This window comes from Mastigoproctus giganteus, chromosome 3, assembly GCF_048544385.1.
Source record: "Mastigoproctus giganteus isolate SK-2022 chromosome 3, ASM4854438v1, whole genome shotgun sequence".
NCBI lineage: Eukaryota > Metazoa > Arthropoda > Arachnida > Uropygi > Thelyphonidae > Mastigoproctus > Mastigoproctus giganteus.
In genome coordinates, this window is record NC_143577.1 from 165,837,518 (window position 1) to 165,850,289 (window position 12,772).

The window sequence follows — 12,772 nt, forward strand, 5'->3', positions numbered from 1 at the left end:
AAGCATTGGAGTGACTGGATGGGTGAAATGGGAAGAGTTTGTTTTTTTTGGCTGATGCTGTATAAGCTTGCTTTCTTGCATCATATGCCTCAACTAATGCTAATAACTTTTTTTTTTTCCATTTTTCAGGCATGACCATATCAAGGTTAAAGTACAGTGGACCCTTGCTTTATGATATTAATCCATTCCAGAGACACCATTGTATCGTGAAAATATTGTAATGTCAGGCCCAATAACACTGTTTTTTGGTACTTCGTTCCAAGACCTCAGAAGCTGAAATTCTTGCTATGTAAATGGAAGGGATTTCATCTGTGAAGAATCATCACTCCAGGTAACACTGGCATCTGTTGTTTGTAGCATTCTAACATCATCAGATGTATTTGATTGAGATTCAGAATCCACATCAGTAGAATAGAATTCTATTTCATTATCAGATGACATATTATTAAGAGCTGATTCAGTGTTAACAGCTTCAACATACTTCTTGTGGAAGATACTAATCTAGAAAAAACAACTTCAACATCAAAGAACATATGAAACTCTGCACCAAGTATACAGCTTTTATAGTGCTCTCTAGACAAGTGCAATTGACACTAAGCAAAATCCCAGCCATAATGCAAATAGCCCATGGTTCATCGTGCTGCTATGAAAGTTGTTAATTTCATATGCCTTTCCTTTTACAGTGTTCCATTTATTAACTACAATTGAATGGACATAAAAATTGCAGTTTGTTTTGATGCAAGTTAAGTGGTCACCAGTTCTTTTAGAAAAAAAAAGTTGAGAATCCCTGATTTTAAACTGATGTATTGCAAATCATTTGAATATGAAATCAGTGCTTTGGGCAATGCACACATGATAAATACTTCCTAAGTTATGTAGCTAGTTTATTAAAACATGTATTTGAGTAGATAAAATTGATTTGATTTAATTTAAATCAAATCACCCTGTACAAACAGCAACTATATAAAAGTTACCAAAAATGTCTAATTACCATTCCTCAGATGTTTTTGATGGAAATTTGTCACTCTTAATATGAGAAAGGCAGGTACACATCAAGATGGAATAAAATAATTGAATCAATGTAATTACAATGTGTTATGCTAATATCTTACCTCACAAAAGTTATTGTCAACTGTTGCAACAGAGATATCACACAACAGCAGAGCTGAGAGAGTACACCAACATGATTACTTCACTGCTCTAAGAGGAAAATTATGGAACTGAAGTCAGATAATGCATAATCGGTTAGAAGCTGTGAATGGCTGTTTTGGGTAACACACAAAATATCCAAACTGATTATTTTGTGTATTACACACCTTTGTGCTAGGTAGCAAATTTTATCTGTGGTCTGTGGCATTTTTATGAAATCTGTCAATTCTAATGGAAGACTAATTTAAATTTATTATATTTTCACACTTATGTAAAGTCAATTGTTTCCATACCTCAATCAATTAGTATAAATATTTTTGCTGATTTCAACCCACTAATAAGTCATGGTGTCATATGAAACTGATAACTTCGTGATGCCAAAAACATCCACTGGTGATAAAACAAGTGCAAATCACTGGTGGCATGCAGTGTGGACATACCATCAGGAAAAGCAGTGCTGAAGGCAAAGAGATTAACACCATAATAGTAATAGTATTTGCCATATAGTGCAAAGGAAGCCATAAGCTTTTGCTGCACTAGAAAAAAAAAACTAAGTAGATAAGAAAATACAAATTATATCCAGTTAACCTTTGAATTTATTGAAACTGTCAGCCTCAGCTACCTGTGAGGGCAACTTGTTGCAGAAATCAACCATTCGCTAACTAAAAGAAAACTTCCTACAATCTAATATAAACCTCAACTCCTGTAATTTGAATTTATGACCCATAGTTCTCGAATTCTTTAGAATAGCAAAAATTCCACTTCATTCGTTTTACTAATCCCTCTGAGGTTTTAAAGGCTCAAGTTGCCCATCCTTGGACCCTTTCAAGAAGCTCAATATCTTTTTTCAGATGAGGTCTCCATACTTGAACACAATATTCCAAATGTGGTCTTACAATTACCTTATACAGTGGGATTATGACCTCCCTATCTCTACAGCATAATATTCAATAAATCATTCATTTACTGTACATCATCACCAGGCCACCATGGGCTTTCCCGGCTGCCTGTTTACATCGTTCAGAAAGCTTCATATCTGCCCCATATCGTAACTCACAGTTCCCTTTCCTCCACTGTTTTTAATTCAACCCCATCAAAGCATATAATTTATTTGTGGGTTGCTATTCCTCCTCAAGACCTTGTATTTAGCAGCATTAAAACATAGCTGCCACTGCTCTGACCATCTATGAAGTCCACTCAAGTCGTCCTGAAGGAGCCCTGCTTGGCACTGATCATTAATGACTCTGCTGATCTTTACGTTATCTGCAAATTTTGACATACTGTTCTTTCTCATTTATGAAAATAAGAAAGAACAGTATGTCAGTATCTGAAAAATATCCATTAATCACACCTTCTGCCCTGCAGCCACCCATCAACCCATCTTAGAATCTTACAAGAAATCCCACCCCGTTCAAGCTTATAATAATCTCTCGTGAGGAACCGAGTCTAAAATCCAAAGAAACTATGTTGAAATTGTTCCCTAAATCCAGCTCATGAGTAACTATGTCAAAATAGCTTACTAAGTTAGTTAAACATGATTTTCCCTTAAAGCCATCTATCTAAATGTCCCTGGATTGCACTCTTAATCATTGCCTCTAAAATTTTTCCTACCACCAGTGCTTTTTTGGGGCAGTACGCAACAGTATGGTGTACCGGCACCTTTATTAACAGCGACCTGTGACATTTGGATGCTGTACACTTCGAAAATTGTAATATTCCATAAATTTTTTCACACGTCTACCTACTTTTCAAATAAGCTTAGTTATTTAACTAAATTTGAATTTTTCACCGTCTGTTGTTAAGATATTTTTTATATAAAACTTTATAATTTTTTTAGAATTTTTTTATAATTTTAATTTTTTTTAAATTACTCAGCTAGACTTCTGTTTAACGAACTCCTTTTGTAGCAAATTTTGTTTTGAATCCCCCTTGGAAATTACATTTAAAATAGTTTCTGTTGAGAGAAGAAAATTTTCATATAACAAATGGCTTAGGAGAGACTCAACTGGGTACACGCTGTTCGCCCTTCTGGCAACTTAGGAAATTAGTGCTACTGCTAAGCAAGAATTGAGAGAGCTAAAGGGATTACCATTCTACAACTTAGGGGTACCCGGTATAACCTATCCAACCACCTGTCCCACATACAGAGAAGTCGTGCTGGTCAACAGTGAGCAGATCAAGGGGTATTCCCAATGGGCTCTGGTTCACCTTCTACTACAGTGGCATCCAACCTTTTCCCATACAGAGGCCATATTCAAAGTTAGATTTTTTTCGGGGGCCGCACTAAGTGATTCGAAAAAATTAGTGCATTACATTTTCCATATCTTGTTACGTGTAAAAGGAAGTTTCTGTTTTCAGTTACCATTTTTTATTTTCAGGCTATATATAAAAAATGGAAATTCCCAATACTTTTATGTGTAACAAATCTATGCCATTATTTTATATTTTAGATTTTATTAAAATCATAAAAATATGACTTTCTTTTGTTTTTCAAAAAAGTACCTTACTTTTTCATTTAAATACTCACTTTAGAAAATTTACAACCCAAAAGGATCACTGCTTAAGATGAATATAATGTGAATAAATAAAAATAATGATGAACCTAAAATTGAAGATATTCGAAAATTTTATTAAGTACAATACACGATTACATTTACTAAACAAAACTAAACAAAACAAACAACAGATTATTTGTCGATGTAATGCTGTATTCACTTTCAGTGGGAGCCGTAGGTTGGACACCACTGTGAATCAACTGTAAGTGCTCCGTTTGAGAATAGGAGAGAGAGTGATTTAATTTTACATCGACAAATAATCTGTTGTTTCACGGAAGTGCATTATCCACATTTTTCCATAAATTTTCCCTATCTCTGTTTATATGGTCACAGTAGCTGAATATCCGAATGACAAATACATTTTGGACAATTAAAAAAAAAAAAATTCAAAAATTTAAGAACTAGTGAAATTTGATGATGAGAGAAGGAAAATAAGGACAATGAAGGTATTAAACCTTCTAAATGTGAAATGTTGGCATTTGGTGAAAATGAAGTTAGAATATTGTCAATTTGATTAGATTTATTTTCAATTAAATGAAAGAGATAAAATTCGTGGATTTCAAGAATACATAATCGAAAAGACGGTTTTGGAAAAATTGAAGAGCATTTGATGAACGCTGTGAGTATGATACCAATTTAATCTGATCGTCAGCCCAACCAGAGTTTTGTTGATGACAAAAACAATTTCTTCACCACTATTTCTTAAAACTGTATTCCCACCGATGACACACTTCGATCCAGCAAATATGTCGATTCGTGGTTGCTTCAGAAACGGCATTCATCAACAGACACAAACAGCAAGAAAAGAAGTCGACATAGTGTGTTGGATGAGAACTCAATAAAAATTTGGAATATTCTATAAAAAATTTATTATGAAATTATTTTTACTCATTTTTACTTACCATATTTTCCGGCTTATAAGACGCATGGGCATACAAGACGCACCCTAGTTTTGGCCACATATTTTGGAAAAAAATAATAATCCTTCGATACTGTTTACGGTGAAACTAAGAAGCGATCTTTTACTGACTGATGTAAACAAATATGGCGACATGGCATGATACGGGACATAATCAGGGGGTGAGTATTAAAAATAAATGAAATGGAGTTACATTTATTTTTTTAAATTTTTTTATTAAATGGACTTACAATGTGGAGTTTTTATTCAACATGGAGCTTTTATTCAATTCGCATGTAGTCCTTGAAAGGACTATTTATTGATACATCCAGGGGTTGCAATTGACCCTTTAACCCTCCAGGAATTACAGCTATTTGCATGTTTAAACTTTTTAATCTTATCTTAAAATATCATCCTGAAATTTATAAAAAAATTATTGATAAAGAAAATAATAATAATAAAATTAAATACGGTAATATATTTTTCTCAAAATAATGGTATAAGCTTGGGTAAATGTTCAACCAATAATGAAATGTTTGTTTCTGAAAAAAGCTGACAGAAGTAACGTAACAGAAATTCTTACTCACCCTAAGACAAATACGGGTGTCATTCTCTTTGACAAAGACGGGTGGAATTGAAAAATCCCGATCCAGTCTAATTAGCCCAGCATACCATAAAAGCACGAGATCATATTATAGAGGAAGCAAACACATGGGAAAATGAAATAAGTTTTTACTTACGTCTGATTGTGAGATTCATATCACACAGATTTCAACAAATTTTCCAAGAAAAAAAGATTACTGGTATGTATTGTTGCCATAGATAGTAACCACTGATAATTGTTAAAAATATATTTCAACAGATAAATCTTAAGTAAAATTGGTGTGAATTTCAAAGGGAAGTTTTCAGAACTCTGTTTACCGGCACTGCGTCATCGAAAATGCATTGCCGGTAGTCTTTAGGCCTAATCTGACATTGACCATATAAGACGCAGGGTGATTTTCTGAGTATTTCTTCGCGAAAAAAACCACGTCTTATAAGCCAGAAAATACGGTATTGCTTATTTTTTACACACTTGAATAATAAATTTATGCTTTAATAAACTGTGTGTTAATATACTTAATTTGTTGTTCTTATACCAAAAACATTACTACTAAAGTAACAATATCAGGAAATACTTTTTTTTTTTTTTTTTTTTTTTTTTGAGTACTGTACTTTTCATGTCCTAATTTTCAGTTTTTCCTGATAGCAAAGAATGAGTACTGGCACCTATTTTTTTTTTTACAAAAAAGCACTGCCTACCACTAAAATCAAACTAACCAGTCTGCAGTTACCAACTTCACTTTTAGAACCACTTTTATGTATTGGTGATATATTGGCACTTCTCCAATCCAAAGGAATCTCCCCCAGGTCCAAAGATACCCTCATAATTAACCTTAATGGTTCAATACCCTTGCACTCTCCCTCAAAACTACAGGGTATATGCCATCAACTCCAGGAGCCTTACTTGCCTTTATGCTGGAAAGTTTTTCTTATAAACAATCATCTGTAATTGCGACATCACTAATTTCATATGGCTCAGCTTCAATTGCACAGCCTTTTCTCGGCATGAAGGATCTTTCATCAGTAAAAACCAATGCAAAGTACCCATTCAGTTCATCAGCTGGGTTATCTAAGACTTTCCCCACACCCAGTGCACAAGGGTCTGATCTGATTATCTTTCTTTTTCGTTGTACTCACATACATGAAAAATTCCTTGTCCTCATTCTTTGCTCTCTTAGCTAATGCTTTCCCATATGCAGCCTTTGTCTCCCTGACCTTATTTATGATATCTATTACTACAATACGAGCTAAGCCAGATTACTGATCAACTTGTACCTCTTTTAGGCTTCAGTACTTTTCATTGCTCTGTAACTGTCCCATGCTATCTTTCTCCTCTATTTGACCAGCCAGCTCCACAGCCATCCATTTTAGCATCCTCCTCTTCCTTCTGCAATATTTTCTTAAAAGTATATGTATTCATGGCTTCTGTGATTTTTACTTTAAAAGTATTCCATAATACGAATGTATTCGTCATTCCTTGGCAATCTGCCCAATTCGTAGATGCCACATAGCACCTTAAACTGTCAAAGTTCTCTCTTCTGAAGTTAAAACCTGTGCCTTTACCTTTAACTACTGCAACATCTTTTTTTTTTTTTTTTTCATCTACCAGCAGACAATTGCATGATCACTTCCAGAAAATTGTTCCTGTACTTTATTTAATCTCTGTGGTGTCATCTGGTTCATTAGTAATGATGAGGTCAAGAATATTCTCACCCTTAGTACAATGTAATGTTAAGAATTCATCTATGTTTAGACCCTTTGGTATTACTGATTTGTAGTAATCTATCACAATAAAAATACTATTTCCTGTTGTATATCTTAAACTTGTGCCATTTCTGTATGTTACTGATGAAATAAAATCAATGTTTTATGGAAAAAAGAGAATATTTTTCTTTGCTAAACACTCATGATAATATTATAAGTTTTTCTTTTTACCCCCATACCAATGTATTAAATATCAGCAATTTTAGTTACCATATTTGTCAGCTTATAAGATGTGTGTTTTTCCCTTATACCTTAAAAAAAAAATTGCCATGTGTCTTAGAAGCCGAAAGTGGCAATACAGCACATGCGCAAAACTGAGAGTTAACATATAGTATGTTAATGGATAGTTAACTACTATAAGTTAGTATAGTTTTCAGTAATACCAGGTTGTTGTTGGAGTAACAAGTGAATTCCAGTTATACATTTAATCAATGTAAGGTACATCAAGAACGCAAAATTATACTAAAAGTAGTAGGTGGACTACTGCATAAAAATGCAGTACTAGTATGGGATCAGTTTAAAGCACATAGGACTTAAAATATCAAAGAACTGGCCAAATTGATGAACACAGAATTGGCAGTAATTCTGGGTGGCTTAACTTGCCAGTTACAGCAGTTAGATGTCAGCATCAATAAGCCATTCAAGAAGTGTGGGAGCAATGGAATAAATGATAGAGGGGAACCATGATACAACGCCTAAGGGAAGAATAAAACGTCCATCAATAGCACAATAGTGTGAATGGGTGCCTGAAGTCATGGTATGATGTTAAGACTGAAATTGTAGCCAAGTCCTTTAAAAAATGTGGTATAAGTAATGCAATGGATGGCACTGAAGATCATTTATTGTATGATAGTGACAGTGATATAGTGAGAAGGATGATGATCAAGTCAGTAATGAATCTGAAATTGAATAATACTAAAATAATAGCTTGGTTAATAACTGCTTTAGAGTTGTTGCATTCATTAGTGCAGGCAGAAAATGATCCTGGTGATTTGGATGTGAGCCAATTGCAATATGCAACATTCTTATCTTGAATAGCCTTGGCACAGTTATTGGTAAACCAAGGTTTAGATAAAGGATGAGATTTTATAGTGGAGTGTGGAATAAAGGATTTCATCCATATGAGAATAATTTCAGTAACACGATCTGAGCAAACACTAACATTAAAAGATTTAAAACAGTAAATTCAACCAAAGAAAAAAAGAACAGAAATCTCACAGTTCATCCCATTTCACATTCTTGTAATGCCAAATATCATGAGGAACACCAAGTTGTTACCAGATTTCCCTAGATCAGTAACACTGACTGCACTTTGAAGAGTTGCTGGTTAAAAAACTATGAAGAGTGTTGGGCATGTATTTAGCACTGTCTGGTTTTTTTTTTTTTTTTTTGGTAGTTGTTGGCACATCGGCTTCTGTGGCCATATTGCACCTCCCAAGGTTTTTGCAGTACTTTGATCCAAGCCCGAGGCGGGAATCGAACCCACGACCTTTGGGTTGCCGGGCAGGTACTTTACCCACTCGGCTAGCCCGGTCGGCTCCTCCTGTCTGGTATCCTAGTAGGTAAATGAACATGCTGCGAGAGAGAGAGAGAGTATTAGTAATTAAAAAGCCTTGGCATTTCAATGATGGTTGACTATTGATGATCATGCTCAGGTAGCTGATAAACTGAATGAGTATTTTGAATCTACATTCACAGAGTTATTCAATGAGGGGAGTGCCAGAAGTTTATAAAACTCTAACAGGGAGTTAAGTGATTTTGTAATAACTGAGAGCAAAGTGGAGGAGAAATTATTGAAGTTAAACATAAAAAAGGCACCTGAGGTGAACGGGATCTATCTCCAGTTATATTAAAGGAGGCAGCAAAGGAAGTAAGAAACCCTTAGCCATAATTATGAGAGCTTCCTTGGACTGCAGGGAGGTCCCCATGGACTGGAGGTATGCAAATGTATCACCAATTCACAAAGGGGGTTTCACAAAAGGTGACACAAGTAACTATAGACCTGTTAGTTTAACTTGTGTTCCAGGGAAAATAATGGAATCACTGATTAAAGAAGCATTGCAAGATCATCTAGACAAGACTGCAACGATAGTTAAGACATAGCATGGGTTTGTTAAAGAGAGGTCTTGTCTGACCACTTTGATTGGATACTATGATGTGGTCACAAAGGAACTGAATGCCAAAAATAATTTTGATATCATATACTTGGATTTCAGGAAAGCTTTTGATACTGTTGTACATGGAAGACTGCTGTACAAATTGGAGAAGTATGGCATTAAGGATAAGTTGCTACAATGTATAAAGGGATGGCTGAGCGAGAGACGACAGAGAGTGGTAATCAATAGACACTGCTCTTCGTGGATAAATGTTATTGGTGGAATTCCCCAGGGGTTCAGTATTGGGCCCATTGTTTTGTATATTTATCAATGATATTGATGAGGGTATATCAGGCTTAGTATCGAAGTTTGCAGATGATACAAAGGTTGGAAGGGTTGTTAACGACAGTAAAGACAGTACGCTACTCCAACTGGATCTAGATAAAGTTGGGCAAATGGGCTGAAAAGTGGCGACTGAAGTTTAACATTGACAAATGCAAAGTACTGCATATGGGTAGCAATAACCCAAGAAATACATATCAATGTATTTTCTTGGGTTGTGGTACGTTTCTTGCTCAGGGAAATGGAAAGTGAAAAAGACCTAGGGTAATTGTTCAGTCAAATATGAAGTTTGCTGAGCAGTGCAGAGGGGTTGCCAGGGCAGGTCATGGAGTCTTGTCAATGATATATAGGAATTTTGCTAGCAGGGACAGGGAGGTGATTATCCCATTATATAAGGCAATAGTCAGGCCACACCTAGAGTACTGTTTCCAGATCTCGAGGCTTCATTTTAGGAAGGATATAGAGTTGCTAGAACAAGCAAAGAAGGACAACAAGATTGGTGAGGGGAACAAAGGGATGCTCTTACCAAGAAAGGCTTAAGTTCTGCAAACTGCAGCGCCTGGAGAGTAGGCACCTGCGAGGTGATGTGATTGAGGTGTATAAGGCCTTGAATGGGTTGAGCAAGCTGAACGCTGATGGGATTCTTTCTCTTGCTCAGATTAAGAACCTGAGGGGACACAGATTCAAACTGAGGAAAGACAGTTGTAGAATAGATGTGTGGAAATTTGCCTTTAGCCAGCGGTAGTTGTTTGGTGGAACAGACTTCCATCTGTTGTTGTGGGAGTTGATAGCCTAAATGAATTTAAGGCTGAGCTGGACAGGCATTTGGAAAGAATAGAGGGGTGAAATGATAGGGGGGGTTTGGCTGATGCTGCATAATCTTGCTTTCTTGCACTGTATGCCTCTACTAATGCTAACAACATTTTTCAATATGTGTTGATTAACTTTTTTAACCACGTACAATGAAATTCTTGAGATAGTAGATCGCAGCATATTTTGAAGAAAAAAAGTAGATTGCATCACAAATTAAGTTAGCCACCCCCCTGATCTAGATCACAGCCAAAGTGTAAATGGTAAATTTTCTGAATATCCATCATGACTGCATGCTGTTTTGATTATTAAGAAATAGTCATGCACACAAGTGCACGCACACATACAGCAGAATTTGTTGGGGCAATTTTTACACTTTTGAGGCATGACAATGAATGTGTTTCAGTAATTGCCAGATCTTACCTGAAACATTTTATGATCAAATAATTAAATCATGAAATAACAACTGCATAAAGCTGAATATATAAACAATAATAAATAATTATATATATATACTTAGTCATACTGAATTGTGATCACCTATCTAATATGGTGTTGGGCCACCATTCACATGGATAACAGCTGCTATTTGGCTAGACATTGACTCTATAAACATTGATGTCTATAGGGATATGCAGCAATACTGCCTGCAAGCTTTCCACGATGTCTGAAAAGATGACAGCTGTATGTCCATACCCCACATTTCCCATTTCAAAACATTGCATAGGTGTTCACAATTGGATTGAGGAAAGGTGTATTTGGAGGCCAATCAAGATAGGTGATATCTTCACCATGTTCCTTGAACCACTCATGCATAGCGTGGGCCTAATGACATGCCGCATTATTGTCTGGGAAGGTCTTGTTTCTGTTCTTGAAAAAAATGCAACATGGCAGAGTGCAGCACATAGTATCCTAAAAACTACTGGTAGACCACACCAGTGAAATGTTGGTCCATATAAACCAGGGATCCTAGTTCTTGCCAGCAAAACATGCCCCATATTAAGCAACCACCACCACCTGCCTGTGAGCTATGTAGCATAGTCCATTATGAATGGAGTGGTCATGATTCAGTGATCACTGAGTGTATGTGTATTGGCTGAATTGGTGTGCAAATGGTATTATCATTTATATCACACTCACATAACTAATCTCATCACAAAAACTAGATGTGTTAGAGGAAAACCAAAAACAGACATGGAATCAACATCCAAAGATCTATCTAGTCCACATTTTTTTTATATAAAAAAAATGCTTGTTGACTTGTGTTATTTTCATCGATTTACACATGCATAAAGGGTGTGGAGGAAAAATTAAAAGGTACAGTGGGGCCTCGTACAGCAAATGCCCCATGACGAACTTTTCGTCATATGGGGCAGCATTTGGGGTTTTAACCTCTTCCTTTACTATTTTTCCCTATTTTCATGTGAAAAAAAATAGTAATTTTTTAAATAACGATTTTTATTGCTTTTATGCCGTGTAATATGGTGCTTGATTATGGAACAAATTGAAGTATTCAATGAGATATTCAATGTTGTATATTCCTAGAATTATTATCCCAATCAGAACTGCAATATTCTTCAGTCATTATCCATAATTAATTCTTCATTATTAATTATCCATAATTAATTCTTGAAAAACAAAACAGACAACCTCGTGCAGCACAATGCTCAGGAAAGAACACCAGGCGACAACAATATGCAAGGTATCAGCAGGTGTCATCTGACGCTTGTCTCAGATAAAAATATTCCAAGAAATGCGCCCACCAGCAAATGGCCACAAGAGCCATACTGCGATGAATGCACTACTTGACCACATGCCGATGGCCTCGCTCGGGTGACCCTTCAAACAACTTTAAAAGTTTAAAAAAGATTTTGAAAAGATTCAAAAAATGGGTCCTAAGAAAAGTGTCAGTGTAAGTCAGCCCAAGAAAATCACTATTGAAACCAAGAAAGACATTGCTAAGCATGAAAAGGGGGCTGGGGTAGTTGGTCTGGCAATTGAATATGGAGTCAACAAATCCATCATTGGAACCATCTTGAAGAACAAGGAGACCATCAAGAATGTTGAGGTTGCAAAGGGAATGACCAGATTAAGTACCCTAAGAAACCCCATCATTGAAGAAATGGGGAACTTGCTGCTACTGTGGATCCACCAAAGGCAAATGGCAGGAGATACCATCAGCAAAGAACTCTTTTGTCTGAAAGCCAAGCACATCTATGCTGACCTGAAGGGAAAAACTCCAGGGCCAAGCTCTGAAGAATCTGAATTTAAGGCAAGCAGGGGGTGGTTTGAGAAGTTTAAGGGGAGGACTGGCATTCAGTGTCATAACGCATGGAGAGGCAGCAATTTTTTTGTTTGTTTTTTTGATTGTTTTCTTCCCTTCCAACACTACACCTCTAATTCAGCCAATGGACCATAATGTCATAGCACACCAAAGCACTTTTCACCCGGTGCTTTGAAGTTTGCCATGCTTCCAACTTCATGACATTGAGGAAATTTTGGAAGGAAGAATTTAACATAGTGCACGCCATTAGACTCATAGAAAAAGCTTGGCA

At 36.0% G+C, this 12,772-nt stretch overlaps 1 protein-coding gene across 2 annotated transcripts in view; it reads right to left on the reverse strand.

The window, feature by feature from the left end:
* Ttc7 (tetratricopeptide repeat domain 7) overlaps positions 1–12,772 on the reverse strand; it is a 252,039-nt gene that overhangs the window by 58,997 nt on the left and 180,270 nt on the right. The window lies entirely within an intron of this gene.